Below are 25398 nucleotides of genomic sequence, written 5' to 3'. Positions count from 1 at the left end.
AATATCTATTCAGACCCTCTACCCGTTTTTAACCAGCGTTCTTTTTTGTTGTTGAATTGTATGAATTCTTTACCTATTTTGGATATTAACCCTTTATCAGATATATCATTTACAAATATCTTCTCCCATTTACTAGGCTGCCTTCTTGTTTTGATGCTAGATTCCTTCACTGCACAGATTTTTAGTTTGATGTAGGTCTATTTGTTCATTTTGGCTTTTGTTTCTCTCCGATCTACAAAAACATCAACATCACTAAGACTGTCAATGAGGTTACTGCCTGGGTTTAGACTGCCCCCTCTCTGTAACCCCAATGCATCAATCCAACCACAAGAGGAAGGTAGAACAAGCTTCAACATGCACAAAAGGCAGGAAAGGGACAGTTAGCAGTCACTGTTTGCTGCTTCAGAATTTTTTATTTCACAGAACTATAGGTTAATGACGAAAAGATACAGAATGTCCACAAGGCTGAATTTTTTAAGGAAAGATAAAATTTGTTGAAGCTTTTCTCTTGTACCATTCTAAATAAAGAACGGAGTATCTTAACCCAATGCCATGGCCTCCTTTTGTAATCAGAGTTCCACCTGTTTTTTTCCCAGTTAGATTAAACAAATGCCAAAGTTCCTTCAAGCTCCAAAAGCTCTTGAAAACATGAATCCTTAGCTCAGACTAATGACCTCTTCTCAGCTGACCAGAAGCTGGGGAAAACAGAATCTGTCCCTGATCATTAAACACTTGTGGACTCAGAGGGAAAAAGAATGCAGTTTCATCAGTAATCATGTTTTCCTTTGATTCAGTCACAAGGAAAACTACAAAGTCTATGAACAAAGAAATATGGAAGACAGACATATTATAGAGCCAAAATATTTACTGGAAAACTTGGGATACAAAAGAGGGAATATTTAAAGGCAGAATTCAAATTCTTAAAATACACATTATAGTTACACATAATTAATTCTCTGATTATAGGTTTAAACACAAAAGCAGAAAAATATATGTATGGGATGCCCCACACAGGATATGCTGCTATATTATATATTATCATATTCTTATATATTATCTTTCAGATTATATAATATAATAATATATAATGTAATAGTATATAGGTATATGTATATAGATAGTATCATATGTAGAGTGTATGCATATGTATGCATACATGTGGGGGATGGGTATGCAGGTGTGATACAGGTATCACCAATGCAATGGACATGAACTTGGGCAAACTCCAGGAGATGGTGAGGGACAGGGAGGCCTGGCATGCTGCAGTCCATGGGTTCGCAAAGAGTCAGACACGACTGCACAACTACACAACAACAACATGGAGGTGTGAGTGGAAAATGATGTTAAAGACAGGAGAAATTAGGATTTTAAATCAAAAGGAGTCAGCCAGCCCTATGTAAGAATGAAAGCCCCATGACAGAAGAGACTCGTGCTGTGTCTTAGTGCCTTGGTACATAGCTGCTCAATAAACATTTATTGAAGAGTTATAAATTATAATTTTTTTTCCTTTTTAAAAGTAGTCTCATAAGTAACATTAAAGAAGCTATAATTCTAATTCTCCTACACTATTGTGGGAGTGTAAATTGGTGCAGCCACTATGGACAACAGAATGGAGGATCCTTCAGTTCAGATCAGTTCAGTTCAGTTGCTCAGGCGTGTCCAACTCTTTGCAACCCCATGGATTGCAGCATGCCAGACCTCCCTGTCCATCACCAACTCCCAGAGTGTGCTCAAAATCATGTCCATCAAGTCAGGGATACCATCCAACCATCTCATCCTCTGTTGTCCCCTTCTCCTCCTGCCTTCAATCTTTCCCAGCATCAAAGTCTTTTCCAGTGAGTCAGTTCTCATCAGGTGGCCAAAGTACTGGAGTTTCAACTTCAGCATCGGTCCTTCCAATGGATATTCAGGACTGATTTCCTTTAGGATGGACTGGTTTGATCTCCGTGTAGTCCAAGGGACTCTCAAGAGTCTTCTCCAACACCACAATTCAAAAGCATCAGTTCTTCAGCTCTCAGCTTTCTTTATAGTTCAACTCTCACATCCATCATGACTACTGAAAAAACCATAGCTTGACTAGATGGACCTTTGCTGGCAAAGTAATATCTCTGCTTTTTAATGTGCTGTTTAGTCTAATCATAGCTTTTTTTCCAAGGAGCAAGCATCTTTTAATTTCATAGCTGCAGTCGCCATCTGCAGTGACTTTGGAGGCCAAGAAAATAAAATCTGTCACTGTTTCCATTGTTTCCCCATCTATTTGACATGAATTGATGGGGCTGGATGCCATGATCTTAGTTTTTTTTTAAAATGTTGAGTTTTAAGCCAGCTTTTTCACTCTCCTCTTTCACTTTCATCAAGAGGCTCTTTAGTTCCTCTTGACTTTCTGTCATTAGAATGGCATCATCTGCATATCTGAGGTTATCGATATTTCTCCCAGCAATCTTTATTCCAGCTTGTGCTTCATCCAGCCCAGCATTTCGCATGATGTACTCTGCATATAAGTTAAATAAGCAGTGTGACAATATATAGTCTTGATGTACTTCCTTCCCAATTTGGAACCAGTCTGCTGTTTCATGTCTGGTTCTGTTGCTTCTTGATCTGCAGATTTCTCAGGAGGCAAGTAAGGTAGCCTGATATTCACATCTCTTTAAGAATTTTTCACAGTTTGTTGTGATCCACACAGTGAAAGGCTTTGGTGTAATCAATAAAGCAGAAGTAGATGTTTTTCTGGAATTCTCTTGCTTTTTCCATCATCCAATGGATGTTGGCAATTTGATCTGTGGTTCCTCTGCCTTTTCTAAATCCAGCTTGAACATCTGGAATTTCACGGTTCACGTACTGTTGAAGCCTGGTTTGGAGAATTTTGAGCATTATTTTGCTAGCATATGAGATGAGTGCAATTGTGCAATAGTCTGAACATTCTTTGGCATTGCCTTTCTCTGGGATTGGAATGAAAACTGACCTTTTCCAGTCCTGTGGCCACTGCTGAGTTTTCCAAATTAGCTGGCATATTGAGTGCAGCACCTTCACAGCATCATCCTTTAGGATTTGAAATAGCTCAACTGGAATTCCATCACCTCCCCTAGCTTTGTTCGTAGTGATGCTTCCAAAGGCCCACTTGACTTCGCATTCCAGGATGTCTGGCTCTAGGTGAGTGATCACTCCCTCATGGTTATCTGGGTCAGGAAGATCTTTTTTGTATAGTTCTTCTGGGTATCCTTGCCACCTCTTCTTAATATCTTCTGCTTCTGTTAGGCCCATACCATTTCTGTCCTTTATTGTGCCCATCTTTGCATGAAATATTCCCTTGGTATCTCTAATTTTCTTGAAGAGATCTCTAGTCTTTCCCATTCTATTGTTTTCCTCTATTTCTTTGCACTGATCACTGAGGAAGGCTTTCTTATCTCTCCTTGCTATTCTCTGGAACTCTGCATTCAAATGGAGGATCCTTAGTGAACTAAAAGTAGAGTTATCATAAGATCCAGCAACTCCATTCCTGGGCATGTATCAAAAAAAGATGAAAACTCTAATTCAAAAAAAAGACAAATGGACCTCAATATTCATAGCAGCACTATTTCCAATAGCCAAGACATGAAAGCAACCCAATTACCCAGGAACTGATGATTGGTTTAAGAAGATATGTTATATATACATATGTGTGTACACACACATACACACACACATGGAACATAGCTCAGCTGTAAAATAAATAAGTAAAATATTGTCATTTCCATCAACATGAATAAACCTAGAGAACAGCATACTAAGTGAATTATATCAGGCAGAGAAAGACAAATGTTGTATATATCACTTATATGTGAAATCAAAAAAAAGTATACAAATTAATCTCTATACAAAACAGAACAGTCTCAGAGACAAAAAACAAATTTATGATTACCAAAGGGGGAAGGCAGAGGGAGAAGGATAAATTAGGAGCTTGGGATTAACAAATACCCCCTACTAAACATAAATATATAAGCAAGAAAGATGAACTGTATAGCACAGGGAACTATATTCAATATCTTGTAACAATGTATAGTGAAAAATAATCTGAAAAGACACATATCGATATAAAACACCAAATCACTTTGCTGTACACCTGAAACTAACACAATATTGTAAATCAACTACATGTCTATTTTTAAAAAGTTAAAAAAACAAACAAACAACTGTAACACGAGTGGGTAGACTTATTTCATTTCCCCCAGGTTCCTTCAGATAAAATTGACACACACATTAAGATGTGTAACATAATGATTAGCAATTACCACAAATAATTTAGTTAACACATCCATCACCTCACATATAGTTAACAATTATTTGTGTGTGTGTGTGTGATGAGAACTTTGAAGATCTACTCTCTTAGCAACCTTCACGTATACAATACAGCATTGTTAACTACAGACACCATGCTGTACATCACATCCCCAGAATTTATTCATCTTTTAACTAGAAATTTGTACCCTTTGACCACCTTCACCTATTTCCCCCAACCCCTACTTCCCTCCGCCCTAGCAACCATCAGTCTGTTCTCTTTCTATGAGTTTAAGATTTTTTAAATTCCATATAAAAATGAGATCTTTTTTTGTCTTTCTCTGTATGAAATTTATTGTTAATAATGTAGGTATTCACATTTGTAAGCAACTTTAGAAACTACCAGATTGGACTTCTCTGGTGGTCCAGTGATTAAGAATCTGCCTGCCAATGCAGGGGGCACAGGTTTGCTCCCTGGTCTGGGAAGATTCCACATGCAGTGGGCAACTCAAGCCCGTGTGCCACAATTACTGAGCCTGCACTCTCTGGAGCCTGTGCCTGGCAACAAGAGAAGCCACCACAATGAGAAGGCCATCCGCTGCAACCAGAGAGAAGCCCAGTCATAACTCCTCTTGCCTGCTTGCCCAGTGCCAGCCCTTGTGTGCCAGCTGCTATATTGTACTCTATTTTTCAAGGTGCTAAAGCAACAATACTTTGGCCACCTGATGACTCACTGGAAAAGACCCTGATGCTGGGAAGGATTGAAGGCAGGAGGAGAAGGGGATGACAGAGGATGAGATGGTTGGATGGCATCACCGACTCAATGGACGTGAGCTTGAGTAAACTCCGGGAGATGGTGAAGGACAGGGAAGCCTGGCGTGCTGCAGTCCATGGGGTCCCAAAGAGTCGGACATGACTGAGCGACTGGACAACAATTTTTCAAGGTACTGTACTGTAAGACTAAAAATGTTTTAATTTTTTTGTTTTTTTGTGTGTGTATTATTTCTGTGAAAAATACTAGAAACCCATTACAGTACAGAACTATATATAGCCAATTGTATTAGTTGGGTTTAGGTTAACTTTGTTGAACTTACAAATATAGTGGTCTTGCGAATGTGTTCTCAGAACAGAACTCGTTGGCATGTAAGGGGCTTCCTGTAGTGAGAAAGTAAAGGAGACCCAGAAGAAGGGAAAATGAAGGTGTTTCCAGTATGGGGGAAATGAGCAAAGGCACACAGGATCAGGCACAGACCAGGTCCCTGACGGCAGAGTCACGCTACCAAAATCCACAAGTCAAATTTCTGCATCTGGCTTACTGTCTTATTAGTTGGCCATAAATAACTTTAGTGACTAGGATAATATATTTAAGGTTTTTATATCCTTTGTGCTTTCTCTAATAAGAATAAAAAACATTATGCACAGTACATGAGGCATTTCCTTTATGCTCAGGAGGCTAAGACATATCCCATAGGAAATTACATAACACAATTCAATTTGGAAAACTAAATTTCCATTGTTCTCTAATCACATGGAGACAAACCCAAGCCTTGCATCACTATATGTTGTAAGACAGGGGTAAAAGCCTTCTAGTTTTATGACCCAATAACATGGAAAACTATTTTCTCCATAATGGAGATTTTCCCCGCTGCACACTATATAATAATGGCAGGTTCCTTAGGGAGAAACTGACTGGGCTGATCTGAATTCTTATCCTTCTATTTTTTTTGTAAATCAAAGTATCTGAGAAATGAATGTCAGAGCAGTTTTTGAATACAGAAAAATAGAGGCCACTATTAATGACAAGGTGGCACAGTTGGTAAAGAAACTGCCTGCCAATGCTGGAGACACAAGAGATATGAGTTCAATTCCTGGGTTGGGAAGATCCCCTGGAGGAGGGCATGGCAACCCACTCCAGTATTTTTGCTTGGAAAATTCCATGGACAGAGGAGCCTGGTGGGTTACAGTCCATGGGGTCAAAAACAGTGGGACATGACTGAATGCGTGCGTGCACGCGCATGCACACACACACACACACACACACACACACACACACTAATGACAAGAAAGGAATGGGATATAAAAACCCTGACATGGAAGATTGATTTTTGGAAAACTGTAGAAGGACGGCTATTTTAAACTGATCTTGAAAAAAATTACAGTGATTACTATGTTATAATTCTCACAAAGGATTATATATGGCACTTGTCTCTTTCATGCTGCAGTTAATGGAAGCACATTTTAAATCAGCAAAAACCAATAAGGTACAAAATCAATACAAATAATAATTGGGCTTCACCTTCAAGGAGCTGACAATCTAGAAGTTTGTTGAATATATTCCTTGAAGTATATAAAGAAAACAAATAACACCTAGAAGGATAACATAATGCAACTCATTTTTAAACAAACAATGAATATTATTCTTCAAAAGACTTACCCAAAGACTCTGTTATTCTAATCATAAGGCTTTTGTAGAATATTTAGAACTTTTCTTTTGGCATTGCTTTTTAAACGTAGTTCAGTTCAGTTCAGGTCACTCATTCGTGTCTGACTCTTTGTGACCCCATGGACTGCAGCACGCCAGGCTTCCATGTCCATCACCAACTCCTGGAGCTTGCTTAAACTCATGTCCATCAAGTCAGTGATGCCATCCAACCATCTCATACTCTGTCATGCCCTTCTTCTCCTGCCTTTAATTTTCTCCAGCATCAGGGTCTTTTCTAATGAGTCAGTTCTTTGCATCAGGTGGCCAAAGTATTGGAGCTTCAGCTTGAGCATCAGTCCTTCCAATGAATATTCAGGACTGATTGCCTTTAGGATGGACTGGTTGGATCTCCTTGCAGTCTGAGGGACTCTCAAGAGTCTTCTCCAACACCACAATTCAAAAGCATCAATTCTTCTGTGATCAGCTTTCTTTATGGTCCAACTCTCACACTGATACATGACTACTGTAAAAACCATAGCTTTGACTATATGGACCTTTGTCAGTATGGTAATGTCTCTGCTTTTTAACATTATTTTTAATATTATTTATAATATTTATGAACTAAAAAGGTCACTAACACAACTTTACAACAGTACTCGTAAGCTGGAGAGGAAAACCACACCTCAAAAAGAATCTGATTTTTTTTAAAATAACATGTTAAAATGACCTCCATAAAAATCTATAAACAATAAATGCTGGAGAGGATATGAAGAAAAAGGAATCCTCCTGCACTGTTGGTGGGAATGAAAACTCATACAGCCATTATAGGAAACAGTTTGGAGATTCCTTAAAAAAACTAGGAACCAATCTACAATATGACCCAGCAATCCCACTACTGGGCATATACCCTGAGAAAACCACAATCCTAAAAGACAGTGTATCCCAATGTTCACTGCAGTAATTTCTATAATAGCCGAGACAGGGAAGCAACCTAGATAACCATCAACAGATGAATGGATACAGAAGCTGTGGCACATATATACAATGGAATATGACTTAGCCATAATAAGGAATGGATTTGAGTCAGTAGTAGTGACGTGGATGAACCTAGAGCCTCTAATACAGAGTGAAGTGAACTGAAGTGAAAGTCAGTCATTTGTGTCCAGCTCTTCACAACCCCGTGGACTGTAGCCCGCCAGTTTCCTCTGTCCATGGGATTCTCCAGGCAAGACTACTGCAGTGAGTTGCCATTTCTTCCTTCAGATGATCTTCCTGACCCAGGGACTGAACCCAGGTCTTCTGCCTTACAGGCAGGTTCTTTACCATCTGAGCCATCAGGGAAACCCTTACAGAGTGAATCAAGTCAGAAAGAGAAAAACAAGTATTGTGCTTTGATGCATATATATGGAATCTAGAAAAAATGGTCCTGATGAACCTAGTAGAGAACAGAGTTGTGGACTCAGCGGGGGAAGGTGAGGGTGGGACGAACTGAAAAAGCAGCATCGACATATATATACACTGCTGCTGCTAAGTCTCTTCAGTCGTGTCCGACTCTGTGCGACCCCATAGACGGCAGCTCAGCAGGCTCCGCCGTCCCGGGGATTCTCCAGGCAAGAACACTGGAGTGGGTTGCCATTTCCTTCTCCAATGCATGAAAGTGAAAAGTGAAAGTGATGTCGCTCAGTCCTGTCCGACTCCCAGTGACCCCATGGACTGCAGCCTACCAGGCTCCGGGCAAGAGTACTGGAGTGGGGTGCCATTGCCTTCTCCGATATATACACTACCATGTGCTAAACATATAGTGAGTGGTGAGTTGCTATATAACACAAAGATCCCAGCCTGGTGCTCTGTGATGACCTAGAAGGGTGGGATAGAGGGCGGAGGGAACAGAGGCTCAAGAGGGAGGGGATATAGAGATATAATTATGGCCAATTTGAGTTGCTGTACAGCAGAAACAAACACAACACTGCAAAGCAATTTTCCACCAATTAAAAAATTTTAAAAAGGAAAAAAATGACGTGAGGAAAAAAAAACAAGTTTACAGTTAAAAGAGATGAGGATAGGATTAGGCTAAAACAGACATAAACTACTAATACGTTAGGATACTAAGAAATCAGAGCAGACATTATTGCTTTTACAGATTTGATTCTGAAAAAAGAAAAGGCACTTCTATGCCCCATCCTGCTGACCCTACACGTACAGTATATAAGCCTGAATCAAACACAGGCACTGTCATTGATACAATAACCTAGACAGTTATTTTGTAATAATAAAGAAATGACCACGTTTATTTCAACAAAGAAATAATCACTTATGAAATGTTGCCTAAAGATAATTTGATTCAAGTTTTAAAGATTTTTAAAAACTTTTATATCTTCACAATAATTTTAGGAACCCTGATGGAAATCGACAATCTAAAAAAGCTAAAATTACCCTCTATTTTCTCTTTTAGAATTAAAAACAAGATATGGTTGAAAGCCTTCTTTCATCAAGGTTTATTACGAAAACTACATAATATTCATAAAATATTATATATGTAGTCATGAATTTTAGGCCAAAGATCATCTGCGATTACCATGCTAAGAGAAACATTTTTACGTATGATAAAGCGAGACGACACAGCATGACATGGTGCCAGCTCCCGTCTGCCATCCATGCCCTCTCTCCCTTAGGCGACATTCCTTTCGGAAGTTTATCCTCCTCCATAAGATGACAGATTTGAAAGGACTATAAACCAAAGCACCCAACATTCTCTGGACCAAGGAATGGACATATAGCCTGTTCTAGCTTCTGTTCTATCTATCTGCTGTATCTTCTGTTCTAAAATACTTTTCAGGCATTCTTAAGTCCTAGCGTATGTAAAAATCTAACATCTGCATGGCACACTGCGGTTAGAGGGCTAGGCAGCTCACAGGCCAGAAGTAATGGCCCAAGGACCTAGCCAGCTGACCTCAGACTGAGGAATCAACATCTACTCTCACCTGTAACCCATTCTAAGCATCTTGATGTGCCTTGGCACTGCTCCAAGAGGCCTGAGTCTTCAGACTGTACTCAAACTACAGACTACAAGGTGTCCTTCCAAACAGACTGCTCCTTGCTTGACTAAGCCTGAGTAGGTTTTTGTCACTTGAAACTGAGGTACTGCTGTAGATGTTAGGAGGCAGTTGATGGAGAGGATGGTGATGGCAACGATACTGATAAGAGGAAAGGGTGGGGAAGGAGAAGAGGAGAGGAGCAAAGTCAAGTCTACAATGTACGGAACGTTACCAACAAATATATTTAAATGACTCTGGTTTAAATTGTGTGATATTAGGCTTTAGTTGTATAACTACATTTTTAATGCCTAATATTTATGTTACTTTTAGTATTTGTTCTTCTCTTGGTCTCCCTTAGATTTATCAATATATGTAATCATTCTCTGCATAAAATTCAATATTATGAAATTCAATTTAGATTGCTTTAAATTATTAGATATTACATCTTCATGGATAAGTAACCATCTAGGATGGTGGCCATACAACACCCTAGTTTTATACAAAGTACATTGCTTATACTGGCTTCAGTTCATTTGATGCTTTTATAAAACAAATTTTAAAAACTGTCTCAGTTTCTGTTAAGTTCAGAAGATTTGGAAAACTTGTTAAAATAACTTGAGACCAATAACCTTGTCAAAGAGCGGTTTCACAACTGAGAAGCCAGTGAGTGGAGGGCTAATGTACTTTCCTAATTCTTCTATAACCACGTCCAGTTCGTGACACAGTCTCATTCATCAAATACTAGTGACAAAAATAATCTGAATGATCTCAGCAATAATGTTATTTGGACTTGAATTTCTCCAGAAACCACTCAATTTGCCACTTCATTTGATACAAACAAAAATAAGTCTCAGTGTTGCATGAAGGAAATTTGGGAAACTGGATTTTAAAAACAGCTTCATCATGAACTTTGGACTTGGACTTGGGCAGCTTGGATCAACCCCTAGCCCTGTTGCTCACGAGTTGTCTGAACACAGGCTAGTTTCTTACTCTGAGCCTCAGTTTTTTCATCTATAAAATGAATGGGATAATAACACCTACCTGGAGGCATTGTTGAGATGTTTAAAGCTCTTATTTTTTAAACATTTTCATTAGAGTATAGTTGCATTTACAATGCTGTTGGATTCTACTATATAGCAAAGTGAACCAGCTCCATGCATACATAGAGCCCATCTTTTTCAGATTTCCTTCCCACTCAGGTCACCACTGTGTACTGAGTAGAGTTCCCCGAGCTATACAGTAGGTTCTCATTAGTTCTAATACCTACTTTATACATAAAATCAATAGTGTATATATGTCAATCCCAATCTCCCAAGTCATGCCACCCCCATCCTTTCCCCTTTGGTGTCCATATGTTTGTTCTCTACATCTGAGATGTTTAAAGCTCTTAAAGAAATGCCCAGAACCACAGTAACCATTCTAGAAACATGAGTTATTGTGAGGGCACAGAACTGAGGTTTTGTTCTGTGCTTATTTTCTTTGTTTTTTAAATTCTTACATAATAAAGTCCCTACTCTTCTTTAGTAGCAGCGAAGTCCAATAAGCTAATGCTGAAAGTATTTTTGTGGCTTAGATTTGAGACTTAATAACTTAACTCCCTATCATTATCGTTAAAACTATTATATATGAGGGAGTCCACCATCTGTTGATGTTGGTTGCTGCACACACTATAAACAAACAGAAATACATCAAAGGACAAGTTGGTTGTTTCAGATGGTGAGAGTCGCCATGAGACCAGACAGAATGCAGCTTCTGCTGCTGCTGCTAAGTCACTTCAGTTGTGTCCGACTCTGTGTGACCCCAGAGACGGCAGCCCACCAGGCTCCCCCATCCCTGGGACTCTCCAGGCAAGAACACTGGAGTGGGTTGCCATTTCCTTCTCCAATGCGTGAAAGTGAAAAGTGAAAGTGAAGTCTTTCAGTTGTGTCCGACTCTTTGCAACCCCATGGACTGCAGCCTACCAGGCTCTTCCGTCCATGGGATTTTCCAGGCAAGAGTACTGGAGTGGGGTGCCATTGCCTTCTCTGCCAGACAGAATGAGAGACACTCAAAACCCCAGGCCTGTAGTGGGAGCTGCTGCCTCTTACCGGCACTCACTCTCCTTGGTTTATACAATACAAACATGGCAGAGGAGGGGAAATCTAAATGCAGAAAGGACACATGACTTCTCCTCCCAATCCCACACCACAGCAACAGAGTGCCTGGAAATTAACAGCATTCAGTTACAAATGTCTCTTAGTAGAATTTTGCCTTTGTCACATATTCTTGAGACAGGCTGAGTGTTCTGGAGACATTTTAACTAAGTTTATACCATACTGTAATCTTAAATAGGATTCTTTAATACATAATTAAGTGGTAAAATACCAGGAAAGCTATTTATTCTATTTGTGAGTACTTACCTAGAAAATGATAGGATTATTTGTCAAAGGCTACTTAACCTAGTAGATGAGTCAAACTCCAGTTAGTTAATAGGTCTATCTTGTTTTTAACAAAAAGAGATATAGGTTTTTAAATAGCCAAACAAAACAACTTTGGAGCTTAGAAAATGAACGGTCATTGATTTTAATGGTTTTTGAACACTACAAGCAAGGCAGGGGCCACAAAAAGAAATGACTTCACCAAGGATACTACCTAGTTAGTGGTGAAGCCAAAATAGAAATCTTGAACAATCAGAGAACAATTCTTAAATAGTTATTATACAGTTCCTAAGCAAACATTCACCATTTAAACTATAAAAACTGTGGCTACAACTACTAAATACTTTATGTAATAATTACATTAAATCCACAGAATCTTGAGTAGGATTTATAGATGAGGAGTCAGGACCAGAGACATTAAGTAACTCGACCAGGTACACAGGGAGAAAGTCACTAAGCTTGGATAAGCATGATCTCTCCATTGGTTTAGCCATACTATCTTCCCTCCATCTTCCCCATTCCAAATAAGACTAGATGAGCCCAAACCTAATTTTGCCTTAAATGATAAAATATTGCTCTGGTTTCAAAGTGACCTTAGTCATTCCCATCAAATGACAGCAGAAGTAGCACACAGCAAAGACCCTCACTCCCCCAGCTGTCTAGATCCCACTCTTCCTGTCTTTTTTTTATTATTTTTTTTTTATTTTTAAACTTTACATAACTGTATTAGTTTTGCCAAATATCAAAATGAATCCGCCACAGGTATACATGTGTTCCCCATCCTGAACCCTCCTCCCTCCTCCCTCCCCATTCCATCCCTCTGGGTCGTCCCAGTGCACCAGCCCCAAGCATCCAGTATCGTGCATCGAACCTGGACTGGCAACTCGTTTCATACATGATATTTTACATGTTTCAATGCCATTCTCCCAAATCTTCCCACCCTCTCCCTCTCTCACAGAGTCCATAAGACTGTTCTATACATCAGTGTCTCTTTTGCTGTCTCGTACACAGGGTTATTGTTACCATCTTTCTAAATTCCATATATATGCGTTAGTATACTGTATTGGTGTTTTTCTTTCTGGCTTACTTCACTCTGTATAATAGGCTCCAGTTCCATCCACCTCATTAGAACTGATTCAAAGGTATTCTTTTTAATGGCTGAATAATACTCCATTGTGTATATGTACCACTGCTTTCTTATCCATTCATCTGCTGATGGGCATCTAGGCTGCTTCCATGTCCTGGCTATTATGAACAGTGCTGCGATGAACATTGGGGTACACGTGTCTCTTTCCCTTCTGGTTTCCTCAGTGTGTATGCCCAGCAGTGGGATTGCTGGATCATAAGGAAGGTCTATTTCCAGTTTTTTAAGGAATCTCCACACTGTTCTCCATAGTGGCTGTACTAGTTTGCATTCCCACCAACAGTGTAAGAGGGTTCCCTTTTCTCCACACCCTCTCCAGCATTTATTGCTTGTAGACTTTTGGATCACAGCCATTCTGACTGGTGTGAAATGGTACCTCATAGTGGTTTTGATTTGCATTTCTCTGATAATGAGTGATGTTGAGCATCTTTTCATGTGTTTGTTAGCCATCTGTATGTCTTCCTGTCTTTTAAGATGAAAAGCAGCAGAAAGAACTCCAAATTCTGGTATTCCCTCCCTTTTCCCCCTTCCCTCTTGTTTCTTCTAATCAAGGGACATGATCAGATTTTGAGAAAGCAGCTATGGGGCTCTGAGTGTAAGCTCAATACATGTTGCAAATAAGAAGATTAAGAGGGGAGCTAGAAGTCTACAAACACAATCCTATAAAACAACGGAGTGGTTCAAAATAGGGGAAAAATTATGTCAGGGCTGTATATTGTCACCCTGCTTATTTAACATATATGCAGAGTATATCATGTGAAATTGGGCTGGATGAAGCACAAGCTGGAATCAACATTGCCAGGAGAAGTATCAATAACCGCAGATGACACCACCCTTACGGCAGAAAGGAACTAAAGAGCTTCTTGATGAAAGTGAAAGAGGAGAGTGAAAAAGCTGGCTTAAAACTCAACATTCAGAAAATGAAGATCATGGCATCCAGTCCCATCACTTCACGGCAAATAGATGAGGAAACGGTAGAAACAGTGACAGGCTTTATTTTCTTGGGCTCTAAAATCACTGCAGATGGTGACTGCAGCTATGAAATTAAAAGATGCTTGGCCCTTGGAAGTAAAGCTATGACAAACCTAGACAGCATACTAAAAAGCACAGACATTACTTTATCAACAAAGGTCTGAATAGTTAAAGCAATGGTTTTTCCAATAGTCATGTATGGATGTGAGAGTTGGACCATAAAGAAAACTGAGCACTGAAGAACTGATGCTTTTGAACTGTGGTGTTGGAGAAGACTCTTGAGAGTCCCCTGGACTGCAAAGAGATCAAACCAGTGAGTCCTCAAGGAAATCAGTCCTGAATATTCATTGGAAGGACTGATGCTAAAGCTGAAACTCCAATACTTTGGCCACCTGATATGAAGAGCTGACTCATTAGAAAAGACCCTGATGCTGGGAAAGATTAAAGGCAAGAGGAGAAGGGGGTGACAGAGGATGAGATGGTTGGATGGCATCACCGACTTGAGGGATATGAGTTTGAGCAAGCTCCAGGAGGTGGTGAAGGACAGGGAAGCGTGGCGTGCTGCTGTCCATGGGGTCGCAGAGAGTGGGACACGACTGAGCAACTGAACAGCAATGAGGGATATAAAATGCACAGCCACCACCATTTTACAAGAGCCTAGGAAGAAATGCCAGGAGATCTATGACAAGAGGTGATGCCCCATGGTCTAAACCCCTTGCCTCAGCTCCTTCCCCAAATGGAATATCAGGAATACCAGTCTATGAGGCAGGGGCCAGTGGTCAGGGAAGAAACAAGAGTGGAACAGATGCTAACTGCTTTCAGAGGCTGCCAAGTATTAGTAACACCACTTCATGTGCTTGCAATCAACCATACCCCATGTTTCTGTAAACTTGACTTTATATAAGCTGATTCAGCTACTAAGATAGGTTATTTATTCAAAGACTTTCTTATATTCTTTTTCTTGATGAACTAGAGAAGAATGTAACTTTAAAACTATTAAGTACTAGTCCTTGTTTCTAAAAACTTTTTTACATTCAAATTACTGGAACAGGGTTCAGTTCACTTGAACCACAAACGCTCTTACCTCCATCCTCAAGCATACTCTCAGGTGACTCTTTTAGACAGTCTGCCTCAAAATTCTTGAGACACAGAGGAATGACAGCCATTTCTGTGAAATGGCTGAGTCTTCACCACAGCTATTTCACTATTTGGAATACAGCATCCCCTTCATTTATACAATGATACACACATACAGAACGATGAGATTTGATTTGAGAATAGCACTGTGAGTGCTTTTCTGTGCAGCACATGATTTTAAAAGAAAAAAAAAAAACTATAAAATGATTCAATTGATCCTCTGGGATGAGGAAGCTGCGTCCTAATGGGGTCAGAATAATTACAGAAGTGAATGCATTTTGCAGTTATTTGGGAACAGAAGAGCTCCTCCTCAAATGCTTGAGGTCAACTCAGAGAAGAACCTGCTCACGTGGCATTATCTAGCCCCAGGGACGGTTAGCAATGACTGCAGACTGTGCCGATTGTAAAAACAGTTGGGGAGGAGCGGGGGAGGGTGGCGGGTTGTTGGGCGAGTGGCAGGAGGTGGAAAGCTACCACCATCCAGCAGGTAGGGACCATCTACAGTGTACGCCACAGCGCCCCCACATGGACTCATCTGAAATACCATGCACACAGTGCCGAGGCTGAGAAGCTCTGTTCTAAGGTTGTCACTGATTTTCAAAACTGTAGTTTCCAGAAAGCTGATCAGTGACACTCAGCACATAATGTATGTCAACTTCACTCTTGCTATTTCTGAGGCACTCTCCCCCACCAGGATATCTACTTACAGAAGAATAACCACGGAAAGCCTGGTAGTTATTCAACAGGCAATTCATCTTCATTTTCTTTCATTCATTCCCTTGGCTTCAGTCACAGTCTTTGTGCTAATGATTCCCAGCTCTGTCACTTGGAGTCAGAGCCTCTCCCAGGCTTCACACACAGGACAGGACGCCTCCAGTCTTCGCCACATCCAAAGCTAACAGCAAGCTCTCTTTACTCCCCCACCCCCCAATTTTGCCCAAACCCTCCCTGCCTTCTCCATTTCACCTCTCATATTCTCAGCCTTGGGGAGCAGCACCACCACTGACCATGGAGGAAGCCTTGGGCATTCCCCTCCCCAGAACAATCACTAAATTTTGCATGTAACTGCCATTTGACCCACATGTTGAATACAAATTAATCTTCTTTCAAACCAGTTGGTAAATGATAAGCCCAAAGAAGACTAGAGACAAAAATAAAAAAAATAAAACCAGACAGGAGTGAATGTAGTTCCTGTTCAAAGAGCAGCACATTTGGAAATGTATTCCATGCTCAAAAAACAGCATAATAGACCCAATAGGAAGCTAAGAAGTCCCAGGGCATGGCTTAAAGGGTAGAAAAAATACAGATGGCTCTGAGCAGCTTAGCTTAGGCTTCCCTTGTAGCTCACATGATAAAGAATCTGCCTACAATGCAGGAGACCTGGGTTCAATTCCTGGCTCAGGAAGATCCCCTGGAGAAGGGAATGGCAACCCACTCCAGTATTCCTGCCTGGAGAATCCCATGGACTGCAGACTGCTAGGCTCCTCTGTCCATGGGGTTGCAAGAGTTGGACACGATTTAGTGAACAAACCACCACCTGACCAGCTAGGGTGCTGACTCTGAGAAAAGATGACTTTCTTTAAAATTCAAGCTTAATAGACATGCTGCTGCTGCTAAGTCGCTTCAGTCGTGTCCGACTCTATGCGACCCCATAGACGGCAGCCCACCAGGCTCCCCCGCCCCTGGGATTCTCCAAGCAAGAACACTAGAGTGGGTTGTCATTTCCTTCTCCAATGCATGAAAGTGAAAAGTGAAAGTGAAGTCACTCAGTCGTGTCCAACTCTTCGAGACCCTATGGACTGCAGCCCACCAGGCTCCTCCATCCATGGGATTTTCCAGGCAAGAGTACTGGAGTGGGGTGCCATTGCCTTCTCTGTTAATAGGCATGACTATCCCAAAACACTGAAATGAAAGGGAAATAGATGAAGGGAAAACATTGGGTTGGCCAAAAGGTTCATTCAGGTTTTTCTTCAAGATCTTACAGGGAAACCCAAACAAACTTTTTGGCTAACCAGAGTACAGTAGTATAGTGAAAATCATAACAATCACCTAACACTTGCACGGTGCTGAAGTTTGCAGCATTCATATACGTTATTCTCTGAAAAACTCTCAGGCAGGCAAGCAGTCTTATAACTATTGGGCAATGATACTTAGATTCCCACTGATAAGATCCTGAGGTTTTGAATTGCAATTTAGAAAGAATCATGGATCATTCTGAATGTTAAGTAGCAGAAAGCCTCAAACCACCCTGACAAAGCCAGTGTTCAAGTGGTCCTCATCACCCCACAGACTTCCGGTAATAGCCACCAGCGGCAATTCACAATGGTGATTATCCAAGAAGCTATTTCAGGAACTACACAGGGGCCATTTCAAGAACCATTTCTATTCATTTTTCGTCTCTGATAATAGAATTTGGTCAGCTGGTGACATTCCTCCACCGTCTCCAGAAGCACCAACGGTATGCGCTATCGTCATAAGTGAGTCATTAAGGCTGTCTTAGAGATAAGAGTCCGGAAGGTGTCAATAAATTGTAAAGACATGCAAGTGAATCAGAGAGGAGTCAGAATTTAAACTGACCAAGAATTTCCCCTCTGTATCTAACATTAGCTCACTTTAACACATCTTTGACAAAATAACACTTCAGTTTATAAATATGCATGGATTGCAGCCTGACTCATCCTCACAAAGTTAGAGCTACAAATGACTGAGTATTCCTCTTGTGTGGTGTAACAACTCAGACAGAGGCAATAAGATTTGACAGGTGAGGTGGGTTTGGTGGGTTGTTTGTTTTTGTTTAATATCATCTGATTTGTTTTTCATTCTTACTGATCCTTTTGTTCTACCCAGTAAAGCTGAAACAGCTTCAGTTTAGAGGGACAGGCATGTCAACACAGCCAAGAACAAAGACAAAGCTGTTCAATTCTAACTTTCAAGATAGCATTGTTTAAACGAGATCAGCAGAGGTAACTGTCTTGAACCCACACTTTCTACTGTGAGAGCTTCAAAGAAAAACAGTATGTTTGATGTTCCAACAGCATTTGTCTTGGAACATGTAGAATTGAGAGTTTATAAGAGAGATATCAAGAGAGCATAGCAGTAGCACAACATGATATGAGAGCAGTTTTCCTGGCTTTAGGAAGAGAGACAAAAGTTTGATGGATTGCAAGAAGAGGTAAGGACCAAAGTCTCTCACTAAATTTAAACATCATCTAGGTCCTCAAAGGTGTGTGCTTGCAAGCGTGTGTCTGGGTGAGGGATGAACAGGAGATGGCATGGTAAGATGGCTTAAAAAAGTCAGATGGACTGAGCATATCCACAAACATCAAGGGCTTTCTTTGCACAGCTTCCAGTCTGAATCCATTTTGCTCAGTCTCTAAGTCATGTCCGACTCTTTGGGACCCCATGAACTGCAGCACACTAGGCTTCCCTGTCCTTCACTATTTCATGGGTCCTCCAAGTCAGTGTTGGTAGATATCACAGAGCAGCAGCAGTAAAGTATGGCAGGGTAGAACGGGAGTGAGAATGCTGAGCCTTCCTGTCTTCCTGGCTCCGGTGGGCTGTCGGCGATCCCAAACCATTCCCACAGCCCCTTCAAGGGAAGCCTGGTGGAGCTTTCGCTGCTACACTGGAGGTAGGGGGTGAGGATGTGTGTGTGTGCGTGAGTGTGCACCCAGTGGTATCTGACTCTTTGCAACCCCATAGACTGTAGCCTGCGAAGCTCCTCTGTCCATGGAATTTTCCAGGCAAGAATACTGGAGTGGGTTGTCATTTCCTACCCCAGGGGATCTTTCCAAACCAGGGAATCAAACAGTGTCTCTTACATCTGCTGCACTGGCAGCTGAGTTCTTTACCACTAGTGCCCCCTGGGAAGCCCCAAGGGGGTAAGGATAGTGAACATGAGGACTATAGAGCCAGCCAATGGATCAGCAAGCAGCCATCGTGGTTTTGTCTTACCTAAAACATCAACCAGAAGATGACCTAGCTTTTGACATAGCAACCAGGAACAACATGAAGAGAGAGGCCAAAGTCCAAGCAAAATGAGACACACAGAAAGGCCATGGGACCATGAACTGGATGGACACCTCCCTTCTCCCAGTGCTCTCCCACCCCTGAAACTCCATCTGGAGCACACTGGGGTGGGGGTGAAGGCGGGGATGGAGGAAGAACCACAGAATGGGAACAGCAGCCCTAAGAATGACCAAAAATTTTTTCAGACTGCGTCACGTCTTAAAGTTGGCCGAACAGTTACCCCCAAGTGCTTCATAAAGAGATACTAACTTGAAGCAGCAACATGACATGCTTTCTCACTACTGGCAGAAAAAAAGTTTCCAGAGCTACACTGAATTCAGTTCCAGGGAAATAAAGTCACACTTCTGCACATCCACAAATGTATAATAAAATGAGATACTTTTTTATTTCAGCTTAACAGTTTACAGTTTTCACAGGTTAGAGAATCACAAATAATGTCAACATCCAGAGTATCCTAAAGCATGACTCCCACACATTGGTCTTAAAATTGTCATCCTCTCTCTCTCTCTCGTGTTTATAACAATACTCACCTCTTTTCTCCTTCATTCATTAGAGCTGACAGAGAGTAGAAGAGAAGAACCATGACATGAAATTGCTGACCATTCTTCATGGCATTATTCTAACCCAGAAGTCAATACTTTACCCAACAGTACAGAGAACTAGGCTGCGTGCATGCGTGCTAAGTTGCTTCAGTCGTATCCAACTCTTTGCAACCCTGTGGGCTGTAGCCCAACAGGCTCCTCTGTCCATGGGATTCTCCAGGCAGGAATAATAGTGTGGGTTGCCATTTCCTCCTCCAGGGGATCTTTGCAACCCAGGGATTGAACCCTTGTCTCACATCGCCTGCATTTGGCAGGTGGGTTCTTTACCACCAGCGCCACCTGGGGAGTCCTGAAAACTAGGCAGAGGAATGGTCATTTGCAATTCTGGTTATCACAATCTCATCAGATCCAACCAGACTCTGAGGGCCCAAAAGAAAGGCCTATCAGAACTTAAAACCACCTCAGTCATGGTTTTACCAAGTGTCTGAACAGTGGCCACAGTGGCCAGATGCAGTATTTACCGAGGAAGGAAGCTCAAAAAGCTGCAAATGAATGTCTCCCAGACTCTGGCTTCGTCTACTTTTTGTTTCTGGGACTTCTTGGAGGGATATTTTTTTCCTTTCCTATAGAAAACTTGCCTTGAGTTTTACTCCATAAAACCATCCCCCTAAGACTGTTCACTGGTCCACTTTCAGGTTCCCACAGCAAATTCTGAACATGTTTTCTTGTCCCCACAGAAAACACTGAAATTGCAGGGTCGCTTACCCAGCTTTCCTGTCTCTCTCTCAGGACAACACAAGCATCTTTAAATTCCCAGTCTCAAATCAGTTCAGTTTTGAATCAAAGTGGTAAGCACAGGCCTGAATACACATATTAAAATTCATTTCCTCCTTAAAATAATTACAAAGGGTAAGGACTACAGTCATCCTCTCCATTTTACAGATGAGGAAACAGATGCACAGAGAGGTAAAATAATACAGCCAAGAATCAAACTCGGGCTGTCTGGCTCCAGAGTAGATGCTCAATAAAAGTTCGTTGAATTCTATTAAACGCAAACTGGAAAAGCTGTGATTCAAAAATCCACGGCTCCTTTATTCCAGACACTGCCTTTGGTCAGCATGTTTTAAAGCCATAGGCCATGAGAATCCAATTAAAGAAACACTGTATCTTTTGTTTTAATAATTTGTCTGTTTCATTACAGATGTCTTTCTTTCATTGCCGCACTCCTTCACTTTTTCCAAGATATCATTAGTTTCTTGAGCCAAAAAACATAATAATATAATGACTTTTGTCAGGTCCCACAAGGCTAGCTTTTTGGTAGAGAAGAAACGCATTCTTTCCATGAGTTTTGTAAAAAGACATTATCTGTTACTACTATAGTAGACACACACAGAAAAGTACACACCACACAAACAAAAGGATGGCTACTCATTTTTCCTGTGAAGCAAAGACATTTCTGGTCTCTATTTAGATAATAACAACAAAACAAGAAGATGTCTGCCTAATCCTCTTAATGGTAATTTTAACAGAGCTAATTTTTTTTAAATATAATTATGTTGGGACCCTCCAAGATTTGACTTATGAACAACGCCTTTCAGTGTCTCTATGGGATACTATTTCAAAAGGACACTTAATTTTCTAACAGGTTTTTTAAACCACCTCTTAGTTCAACCACAACACATACCTCTAGGTTACACTGTTTTTGGGTTCCAGACTCACAACTACACACAAGAGAGTAATCTCAAGAACTCTGTCTCCATACCTCGCCAGCCCACAACTCCATCTGTCATCAGACACCTCAGCCTTCCCCAAATATCACTACTTAACACGTGTTTCCCAGTGACAGGTTCCCAGCACAAAAGCCCAGTAGCTTTTGTCATTTTATAGGCTCATGTTTATAGAATAAGGCAGCAGGAAATAGTGTATTTTTTTCAAAGATACATTGCTTACATTTAGAGCTGTGACACAGAATTGACTGAAAGAAAAAGTGAGCTGTTCATTTATCTTTATATAAATTTATTCAAATGGGCAAATATAAACATAACTTCCATAATTCTAAGGGCCTACACAAACACTGAGATCCACCTAGAGTAAGATTTTTAAAATTATAGATAACCTGAAGTCTTTTCTCACTAATTCTTAGCTGCTGTCAAACAGTGCTTCATTTAATTTGCTTTTATCCAGACATGACTTTAGAATGTTCTTTCTAACTGCCCTGAATCTTCCTGTATGGGACATATTGATTTCGGCTCATCAAGGATCATCGTCTGTCATAAAACACAGCGCTCCCCACTCCTTACTCTTTTCCATCATTAGGATATTCCTACCTTTGGATTTATCCTCACTGACATCCCTGCCTTCACTTTGCTGCTGAAGAATAAAGCATAATAATAAGTAAGCTATTACAGATGGAATGGATAAACAACAAGGTCCTACCATATAGCGCAGAGAACTATATTCAGTATCCTATGATAAACCATAATGGAAACAATATTTTAAAAAAGAACATTAAAAGCCCTATAGACGGTAAAGAGTCCACATACAATGCAGGAGACTGGGGTTCAATTCCTGTGTCAGGAAGATCCCCTGGAGAAGGGAATGGCTACCCACTCTCCAGCATTCTTTCCTGGAGAACTCCGTGGACAAACGAGGTACTACCACACAGCATGGACAACTACATTCAGTATTCTATGATAAACCATTATGGAAAAGAATATTTTGAAAAAGAATATATATACATTTATATGTGTATTAATATGTACAACTGAATCAGTTTGTTATACAGCAGAAATTAACACAATATTATAAATCAACTTTACTTCAAATAAATACATAAAGCACAATAAGCTTTGTTTTCTGGGAATAACCCAGCTCACTATCATTTTTCAAATATACCTGTACTTGAGTCTCCCTGCTAAGTCATGGCTCCTTCTCTGCCTTGTCACTTCACAGCTAGATTTGATCGTGCTGTCCAGTCTCTTAAGTGACTAGATCCAGCCCAGTCACTCTGGGACTGGAACGTGGTACCATAGCTCTGATGTTCCATGCCTCAGTCCTCTCCCTTTAACCCTTGATCAACAAGGAAAAACCCTTTGCTTGATAAAGATGTGCCAGTTTTAACTACATACCAAATCATTCTGTTCTCTGATCCATATCTGAATACTCAGACTACAGATCTACCTTTACCCCAATTGACTTGGGTCTCTGGACACCCAGCTAAATGCCACACTCTATCTATCCCCTTCCAGTAACATGAGACCCCACTGCCAATGGAGCATCTCTGGACATCTCACAGATGCTTCACAGCTACCATAACTGTACCCCACACAGAGCAGAGATGTTACTCAGTACCACCCTCCCTGGCCTAGTTTCTAACCAGCACCACACTCCTGTCCCACAATCCCTGTTTTGGGAATAAGTAGTCATGTGTTGAAGCCCCAGAGACTAGTGAGTAATATAACCAAATAATGTACTGTTTGAACTAAGAGAGTTTCAAAGGCATTATTATTAATTGTTCTTGTTATATAAGCTAGATAAGCAATAAGGACCTACTGTATAGCACAAGGAACTATACTCAATATTCTGTAATAACCCTTAAGGGAAAAGAATCTGAAAGATACATATTAGGGTAGCCAAAAAATTCATCCAAGTTTTTCCATACCATCTAATGTGTAATATATAAATATAACACATAACAGTATATAATACATTGTAATATATGTACATTATAACTGAATCATCTTGCTAGACACCTGAAGCTAATACACACTGTAAATAAACTATACTTCAAATTTTTTAAAAACTGAGAAAAAAAAATAATTGTTCTGAAACAGTTATGCTGGGCAAACTGGGATGTTTCATCATCCTCCAAAGGACTAAACCAATGGTGAGCAATAGACCAAAACCAAACAAACAAAAATGAAAAACAGCCAATCTGTGGGCTAGCAGGCAATCTAGGAGACTGGTTAAAAAGATGATTGGGCCAACATCACAGTTTGGAATTTAAAATAAGATGTGGGGACTTCCCTGGAGGTCCAGTGGCTAAGACTCCATGCTCCCAAGGCAGGGGGCCTGGGTTCAATCCTGGTCAGGGAACGAGATCCCATGGGCCACAACAAAAACTGAAGATCCTGCATGCTGCCACTAGGACCTGGCAGAGTCAAATAAAAAAACTAATACATTAATGAATTTAAAAAGATGTGTAAGAAAACTGCTCGCTGGGCACTGGTGCTACAGTTGAAAGGTTGAATCAGAGCTGAAGAAGTCAGGATGATGAAGCTGGCACATGGAAAGTGGGGAATCAAAACCTCCTGACAAAGAGCCCTGAGACCTGGCTGAACTGCCAGTTCCCACAGCTGGACTCCCCCCAGACACCCATTTGATGCACACAATGTTGTCTGTGCTGTTCCTGAGCGAACGCTCATGAATTCCAAGTCTTACAATCAGAGCGGCTTGACTAAAATGCATCCTCAAATGAACCTTCAGCTATCCCCCTTCAATACTTGCTCTCATGCAGCCAATCTCGTCTAGCTGGATCATCCATCATTCCCTTCTCGTATTTCCCAGTCTCTCTTTGTTCACCATGTTTGCTTGCCTCAGACAGCTATGGGACCCTCTTCTTTCTGATGCTACATGGTTCATATCTCAGTATGACCCCTCTATTTTAGGAGCTGCTGCCTCCTCCAAAGTGCCCTTTCCATGACTAATCACTCAACCTCCATATAACTCAGTACTCAGCACTGCAGATGGTGACTGCAGCCATGAAATTAAAAGATGCTTACTCCTTGGGAGGAAAGTTATAACCAACCTAGATAACATATTGAAAAGCAGAGATATTACTTTGCCAACAAAGGTCCGTTTAGTCAAGGCTATGGTTTTTCCAGTGGTCATGTATGGATGTGAGAGTTGGACTGTGAAGAAAGCTGAGCGCCGAAGAATTGATGCTTTTGAACTGTGGTGTTGGAGAAGACTCTTGAGAGTCCCTTGGACTGCAAGGAGATCCAACCAGTCCATCCTAAAGGAGATCAGTCCTGGGTGTTCATTGGAAGGACTGATGCTAAAGCTGAAACTCCAATACTTTGGCCACCTCATATGAAGAGTTGACTCATTGGAAAAGACCCTGATGCTGGGAGGGATTGGGGGCAGGAGGAGAAGGGGACGACAGAGGATGAGATGGCTGGATGGCATCACCACCTCAATGGACATGGGTTTGAGTGAACTCCAGGAGTTGGTGATGGACAGTGAGGCCTGGCGTGCTGCAATTCATACGGTCGCAAAGAGTCGGACACGACTGAGCGACTGAACCAACTAACAGTGATAAATAATGTTCCATAGAACCAGTAACAGGAACAGAGAATGTAATAGGAACAAACAGATCCCACTCATCACAGCAATTAAATCTCTAAGGTATCTAGAAACAAATCTAACCAAATATGAGCAAGAAGTG

The 25398-nt window shown here is 40.9% G+C and overlaps 1 protein-coding gene across 3 annotated transcripts in view; it reads right to left on the bottom strand.

Annotated features, from left to right (window-relative positions):
• Window positions 1-25398, bottom strand: part of BCKDHB (branched chain keto acid dehydrogenase E1 subunit beta) — a 267754-nt gene that overhangs the window by 97169 nt on the left and 145187 nt on the right. The gene's annotated exons all lie outside the window — the stretch shown is intronic.

Source organism: Bubalus kerabau, chromosome 9 (genome assembly GCF_029407905.1).
Source record: "Bubalus kerabau isolate K-KA32 ecotype Philippines breed swamp buffalo chromosome 9, PCC_UOA_SB_1v2, whole genome shotgun sequence".
Taxonomy (NCBI): Eukaryota; Metazoa; Chordata; class Mammalia; order Artiodactyla; family Bovidae; genus Bubalus; species Bubalus kerabau.
This window is presented reverse-complemented; position numbering and strand designations above follow the sequence as displayed.